Source organism: Nanorana parkeri, unplaced genomic scaffold, assembly GCF_000935625.1.
Source record: "Nanorana parkeri isolate BGI_ZX_2015 unplaced genomic scaffold, ASM93562v1 scaffold252, whole genome shotgun sequence".
Lineage (NCBI taxonomy): Eukaryota > Metazoa > Chordata > Amphibia > Anura > Dicroglossidae > Nanorana > Nanorana parkeri.
Genome location: NW_017306520.1, coordinates 1,593,221 through 1,600,071, shown reverse-complemented (window position 1 = coordinate 1,600,071; position 6,851 = coordinate 1,593,221).

Below are 6,851 nucleotides of genomic sequence, written 5' to 3'. Positions count from 1 at the left end.
CCCCCCTTTCCCAACCACAGCTCAAACTAGCCACAAACCAGGGTTTCAACTGGATAAATTGAATGGATGATTTGGGCCTTTGTACTACACAGTTATTGGTAAATTTTGTGGATAAAACAGATCAAAAGAAAATTAGATGTGTAACCAGCATGGGAGAGTCCATAAACATTACAAGCATATGAGACAACTTACTAAATGTATGGTCCATTGTACAAAAATCCTAACATCTCTGCCACATACACAATCTGATAATAAATATAGACTCACACAAAAAATGAATGGATGGAATCAACAACCTTTCTTGGTTAATGTTGTGTAACAGGGCAATCCTTTATGAAGCGCTCTGCTTCCATGTGAAACTACAAAATATTCATAGAAAGAAAATCAAATCTACTGCAAATCCTGTTTCCAAGTGGTGAAAGGGCAACCTTAGAGGACACCCCAATCCTGCATTCTATTCATCAGGCATGAGTTAACACCAATGTTGAAGTGTAAACAACCCTATTCTCAGACATAGATGGAGTTTAAGTAAGCTTCATGGAAAAATGTTTAGATGTGAACATTTCCTTACTGTATCTTATCTCTCACTGGAATATACAATCAATGAAGTGTCTATAGGAAAACCTGCTTGTGTTGATCATAACAACTAAACAGCCTTACTCTTTCTTTATCCTGAAACATACTGTATCCACTAGTGTACATGGAACTGTGGTGAAAATACATGTGACTACATCCTTAAAGCAAATACAGGTTGACTTCAGTTTAATAAATTAAAGCACAATGTAAAATCTGCTACTGCATTCCTTTTTCTTTACTGCTTCACTGGAAACAAAGAATATCAGTGAACTAACTTGTTTTCTTTCAAAGCATCTGATTGCCTTTGTGTGTACTTAATGAAAAATAGCTTAAATTAATTTCTGAATAATCAGTTGATCATCATCATTATCATCACATATATAAACATACAAGGGGAGGCCAATAAGTTCTTACCCTCACCATGATCTAGGTGTGCTACGGATCTGACATTTTGCAGGTTTATAGGTATATATTCTAGTAATATGCATGCCAATTTTTTGTAGGCCGTGGTGAATTCAAGTTAGAGCCAAGAGAAATGGAGTAGGTGTCATGCTATCAAAAGGTGTTGCTGCTAGCTGACAATGCACCTGCACATCAAGCTGCAGAAACTGTCACTTTTGTTCGCAATTGTGGCTATGAATCTCTGCCCCATCCACCTTACTCACCTGCCCTGGCACCTTCGGACTTCTTCCTGTTACCAAATCTTAAGAAACATTTACGGGGAAGACGTTTCCACAATGATGAGTTTTAATGAATAAAGTTGTATGTGTACCATTAAAGTCCTCCAGGGTTCCAACAAAGTCAGGCTGGGTGGACATAGACGCGTGCATTTTATGTTCTTATTTAAGCAGTGCTTTGTTAAAATGTATGCAAAGAATGAATTTCTCTTATTTGGTAATTTTGTGGTCTGTTTAACCCCTTAACGACACAGCTTCAGAAAATGTTTTCGTTCCTGGGGACAGGAGCAATTTTGCCATTTTTGCTATGTGTGTGTTTAAAAGAGAACTATATGGTAAGTGTTTTTCCCCATAGTTCTCTTTAGGGACACAGGAGGACATATACTAACCTCCTCCCATGACCCAAAGCTCAGCATATAGCGGGCTATTGCCCTCGATATACTGAGAGCGTCACAGCCAGGACGGATCCCGACAAAACTGTCAAGATCCACCGAGCTATGTGAGTGACAGCTGGGTCTGCCTTATGTAGAGGTAAGTGAGGAAGGCAGGTCGAGGGTGGGGGCCTGCAGAATGGTACCATGTTTGACGTTATCTAAATATGGGTGTATCTATATGTGGAATTACCCTTTAAGCTCTACAAACATTGGGCTTTATTCAACAGAGGGTAAAAAGAAACTCAGAACATGTGAAAAGGAAGTGACAGCACTATCTGCTGTCTGCACTTCGGGTTCGGGTACACCATGAATGTGACCAGAGTCATTTGTGGTTCAAAATAATAGTGAACTAATGCGACCATTCATGTCTATAGCAGCCAGTTACCAACACTGCACTTTCTGGCCTCTGAACTGTGGTCCGGTGGCTTAAAAGGGCCAGCCATGGAGTTTTCTTATTTGCTAAGTTCCTTGCTATAAAAAGTATGTTTGGAAAGAAATATGGACCAGTTTTGGAAATATCACAGAGTGTTTGCAGGAAGAGATAGATGCTGCAGGTGATTGCTAAATATATCCATATTTACATTGGATCAAAGTGAAACACTGTGTGTTGGACAGTACTTGCAAGTATTGGCCGGCCGACAATCTGCTTTGGAGCTAGCTGTCACTGCTAGCTCCGCACAATCGTTTTCTATTTACTTCTTTTTTTTTACTTTTTAAACTATTTTTCTGTTCTGCTCGGTCCCTCTGAGGGACCGAGCAGAACAGCCGAGTCGAATGTCGCACAGCGGCATTCGGCTATTCACTCACTGCTGTTCGGCATCTATAAGAATAGGCCGAACAGCAGTGAGTAGCCTGCCGGAGGTTCGGCTCTGCCGATCCAGATGTTGGATTGGCTGAGTCGCACTCCTTCTGCACTTCTGGTCTGCCGAACATGCTGAGCATGCTGCATGCTCTGCATGTTCGGCCGACCCGAAGCCATGCGAAGCAAGCCGATGTACGGCTGATTTCAGCCGATATACGGCTGAAATCAGCCACACCAGCCTGAAGTAGCTGAAATTATCTGACCACACTTGAATACAGAAAGAAGAAGTTGTCACTAAAAGGATAAGAAAACAACTTTATTTTAAGAAATATTGTTGCCAAAAGAAATGAGTTGTTGTGCTTATTATTACTAAAGTTACATTGTTTTATCAATATGTAGAGACATTTGTAGGAATGGTAACATGATACACAAAAAGTTTGCCAGGTCAGATTTGTTGGATTTTTCTTTAGGTTTCTTCTAGCTTCAGAGAGGCCTTTGGTTTTGCTACGCTGAAACTTAAAGCACATGCATAACCCTAATCTTCTTTTCAGTATGTTCAGCATCAAGTCTCACTATAAACAGTTTTCCTAAGCAAATGTTTTTTTAATCTATTGCAGTTTCTTACCTGGAGATCTTGTTGTAGGCTGACAACACTCAAATGTATTCCCACTTTTGCAGCCAATTGGGTTAACATCCACTTCATATTTGTTATAAGTGTCCATTTACATTGCATATCTTTAAAAATTGCTGCTTAAATTTTGAAGTGCTTTCTACTTGCTTAAAAATCCTACCTAGCTTTCCACCTATGTAATGTTAAGAAGGGGGCTGTGTGAAGTTATGTTTACTCTAATTAACCCTGTCTGTACTGTGCTGGCAAATCTTCATTATCAGTTGTAAACTAGATTTTAACACTGGGTTAAAGAGGCTTTGTATGTTAATGAGATACAGTTCAGTCTGACCCTCAGTTTGTCCCCCTACTTTCACTTTCAAACTGCTCAGAGTAGACTGCATATCTACACGAAGGCCTTCCCCAAAGACACATCAAAAAGGTAAGACTTTTTTTTTTTTCTTAATATTTTCAAGTATGCTGTGTGAATGGGAACACAAAACAAAGTTTTAGAGGGGGGTTTCTCAAGTTTGACTGCAAAAGTGGAAAAAACCTTTAAGCTGCTACCTCACAATTACTGGCAAAATTTGTCAGCCTTCCGTGAGGGCTCCTTTAGGTGGTCATTCACACAGCTGCCGAAGGCAGCTGTGTGAATAACCAACCCGAAGTGAAGTGAGCCGATCGCTGCTCAGCCGACCCGAAGTGAAGAAGGAGTTCGACTCAGCTGATCCAACATCTAGATCGGCTAAGCCGAACCACCGGCAGGCTACTCGCTGCTGTTCGGCCTATTCTCATAGGGAACAAACAGCAGTGAGTGAAAAGCCGAATGCCGCCAATTCTGGTCGGTACCTCTGTGGTCCCAAACAGAATAGAAAATTCTATACTAGAATTTACTATCTGCAAGTTTTTGTTTTTTTTTAGTATTCTGACAGCTGCGGCCATCAGAATTTTTAAAAAAATCACCATAGGAATGCATAGCTAAATTCCTATTGGCTATTTGAATTTGCAATATCTAATAGCAACCAGATGCACCCACCATCTGCTGCTGTCAAGCAATAGAAGAGTACCTGATGGAGAACTTCAGGTCCCCTCTGCTGATTGACAGCATCAATGCGTGGTTGCAATAGCTGGTTTCCTATTAGCTATTGCAAAGTGAAATAGCCAATAGGAATGTATCTATGCATTCCTATGCTGTTTTTATTTTTTTCTGACTGACGGCAGGCCGGCGGCTCCGATGTCAGAAAAAAAACAGAGCAGGGAAAGGTTTACTCTGCTCAATCGAGCAGAGTAAACCTTTCCAGGAGAAAGTGTTTCTCACCCGGGCGGCCGGGAGCGACTTTCTAATAGGGGGAAACTCCCGGAGCGTCTTGGAGATACCTGATGGAGAACTTCAGGTCCCCTCTGCTGATTGACAGCATCAATGCGTGGTTGCAATAGCTGGTTTCCTATTAGCTATTGCAAAGTGAAATAGCCAATAGGAATGTATCTATGCATTCCTATGCTGTTTTTATTTTTTTCTGACTGACGGCAGGCCGGCGGCTCCGATGTCAGAAAAAAAACAGAGCAGGGAAAGGTTTACTCTGCTCAATCGAGCAGAGTAAACCTTTCCAGGAGAAAGTGTTTCTCACCCGGGCGGCCGGGAGCGACTTTCTAATAGGGGGAAACTCCCGGAGCGTCTTGGAGACAGTTCGGCCAGCTTCGGCTTTCACCTCGGCTCAGTCGAGCCCAGGCATATGCCTTCGGCTCGACGGAGCCGATCGGCCAACTTTGGGAGCTGTATAGCTATTGCAAAGTGAAATAGCCAATAGGAATGTATCTATGCATTCCTATGCTGTTTTTATTTTTTTCTGACTGACGGCAGGCCGGCGGCTCCGATGTCAGAAAAAAAACAGAGCAGGGAAAGGTTTACTCTGCTCAATCGAGCAGAGTAAACCTTTCCAGGAGAAAGTGTTTCTCACCCGGGCGGCCGGGAGCGACTTTCTAATAGGGGGAAACTCCCGGAGCGTCTTGGAGACAGTTCGGCCAGCTTCGGCTTTCACCTCGGCTCAGTCGAGCCCAGGCATATGCCTTCGGCTCGACGGAGCCGATCGGCCAACTTTGGGAGCTGTATGGGCTATAGTGAATAGCCCGTACAGCAGCCCTGCGGTTCTACTGAACCGAAGGGGTCCTGGGGCCGAAGGATCAGCCGAAGCTATGGCTAGATCCTTCGGCAGCTTTGTGAGTAGACCCCTTAGTTTGCTCTTGGGCTGCTAATATGGTCTATCAGTTAGGCAGCACAAAAGTCAACTGGATGAGCTCACAAAACAGGATGACAATGCTGCTGCCAGTTGAGAGGCAGTGGCTTAGCGTTGTCAGCCTGCAACAGGGAGTGCTGTTATTTGAAGGATCACCAAGAAACTTTGCAAAAGATTCAAAAAAGCCAATTACTTAAGAAAACTGTATACACCGTAAGGCATAATGCTAAACATACTAAAAATAGATTTAGGGTTTATTTAAATTACTTTAGAAATACTATTTTTACATTACATTACTGTTGTAGTGGTGTGCTTCAGGCTTTTCATAGAACAATATATTTATGTGCACTGTTGATCCAAGTCAGTAACACAGGATTTAGCAAGTTTACTAAATATGCTCCTCCTCCTGTTTGCTATCATACCCCTTCTCTCTCTGTTGGGATTTTGCTGTCTCAAAAAGTGGATGAGTGAGAGGAGGAAACAAAAAAAAAACTGACTAATAGGTAAACAGTTGAAAGTAGACAAAATGGGAAAATGGGAGTAGGCAAAGAAATGGAGTTAGACTAAAGGGAAAAAAGGAAGGTAATAAAAAGGAATAAATGTGAAAAGGGCAAAAACAACTCAGAGGGCAAAGTAGATACTAAAAATAATTTGAAGGACATCAATAAGGGAAAAGTGAGAACAATATAGAAAATTGAATAATTGCAAAAAAACAAAACATTTTATTAAAAACAGCAAGCCAGATATTTTAATGGTTTTACTTTTTGCTTTTTATACTCTTAAGTCAAGATCATTGCATGCATGTGTATTTAAAAAATGATCACCTTTTTTTGATAATTTAAAAACTGTGTCCATAAACTTTAAAAGGACACCAAGGCAACTATGCCTGCAAATTCAGGGGATTTCTATCTGCATAACTGGGCTGATTTACTAAAAAAGTTAAGACTCTACTTAGTTCATTATAGCTGTTTTCAATTATAATACCCAATCATGTACAAATGAAATAAATAAACAGGAATCTGCTTTTCATGTGGTTAGATAATTGAAGTAAACCTTCACTCAATTTATTGAATTCAATTCCTTTAATAAATCATCCTCAATGTAACATGTTGCTCCCACATCAAGACTTATGACACAATGCAATACAAAATTAAATAAAGGACTGGTCATGTTGAATATTGTTTCTACAAAGTCCACAGAGCCTCATAAAGAGCACTGATTCTATGCATCCATTTACTGTAGAGTATGAGGTTTGCATAAAAAGCACCAAAACCAATGATTTTCCATGGCTTTTTGGCAGCATGAATTTAACAAGAGATCTCTGCACTGTTTCAGCTGCAGTTACTGTTCTTCAACATTTTGGCTTTGCTTCATGCGCTGTGAAATGCTATCTATAATCCGGTAAACTGGTGCGTCCACTTGTCAAAACAAATAGAATCGTAGCCCGTTCAGAAAACAATATATAAAACTAGAGTGTCATACTGCTAATAAAACAGATGTAACTGAGACTAGTTAAAGTCT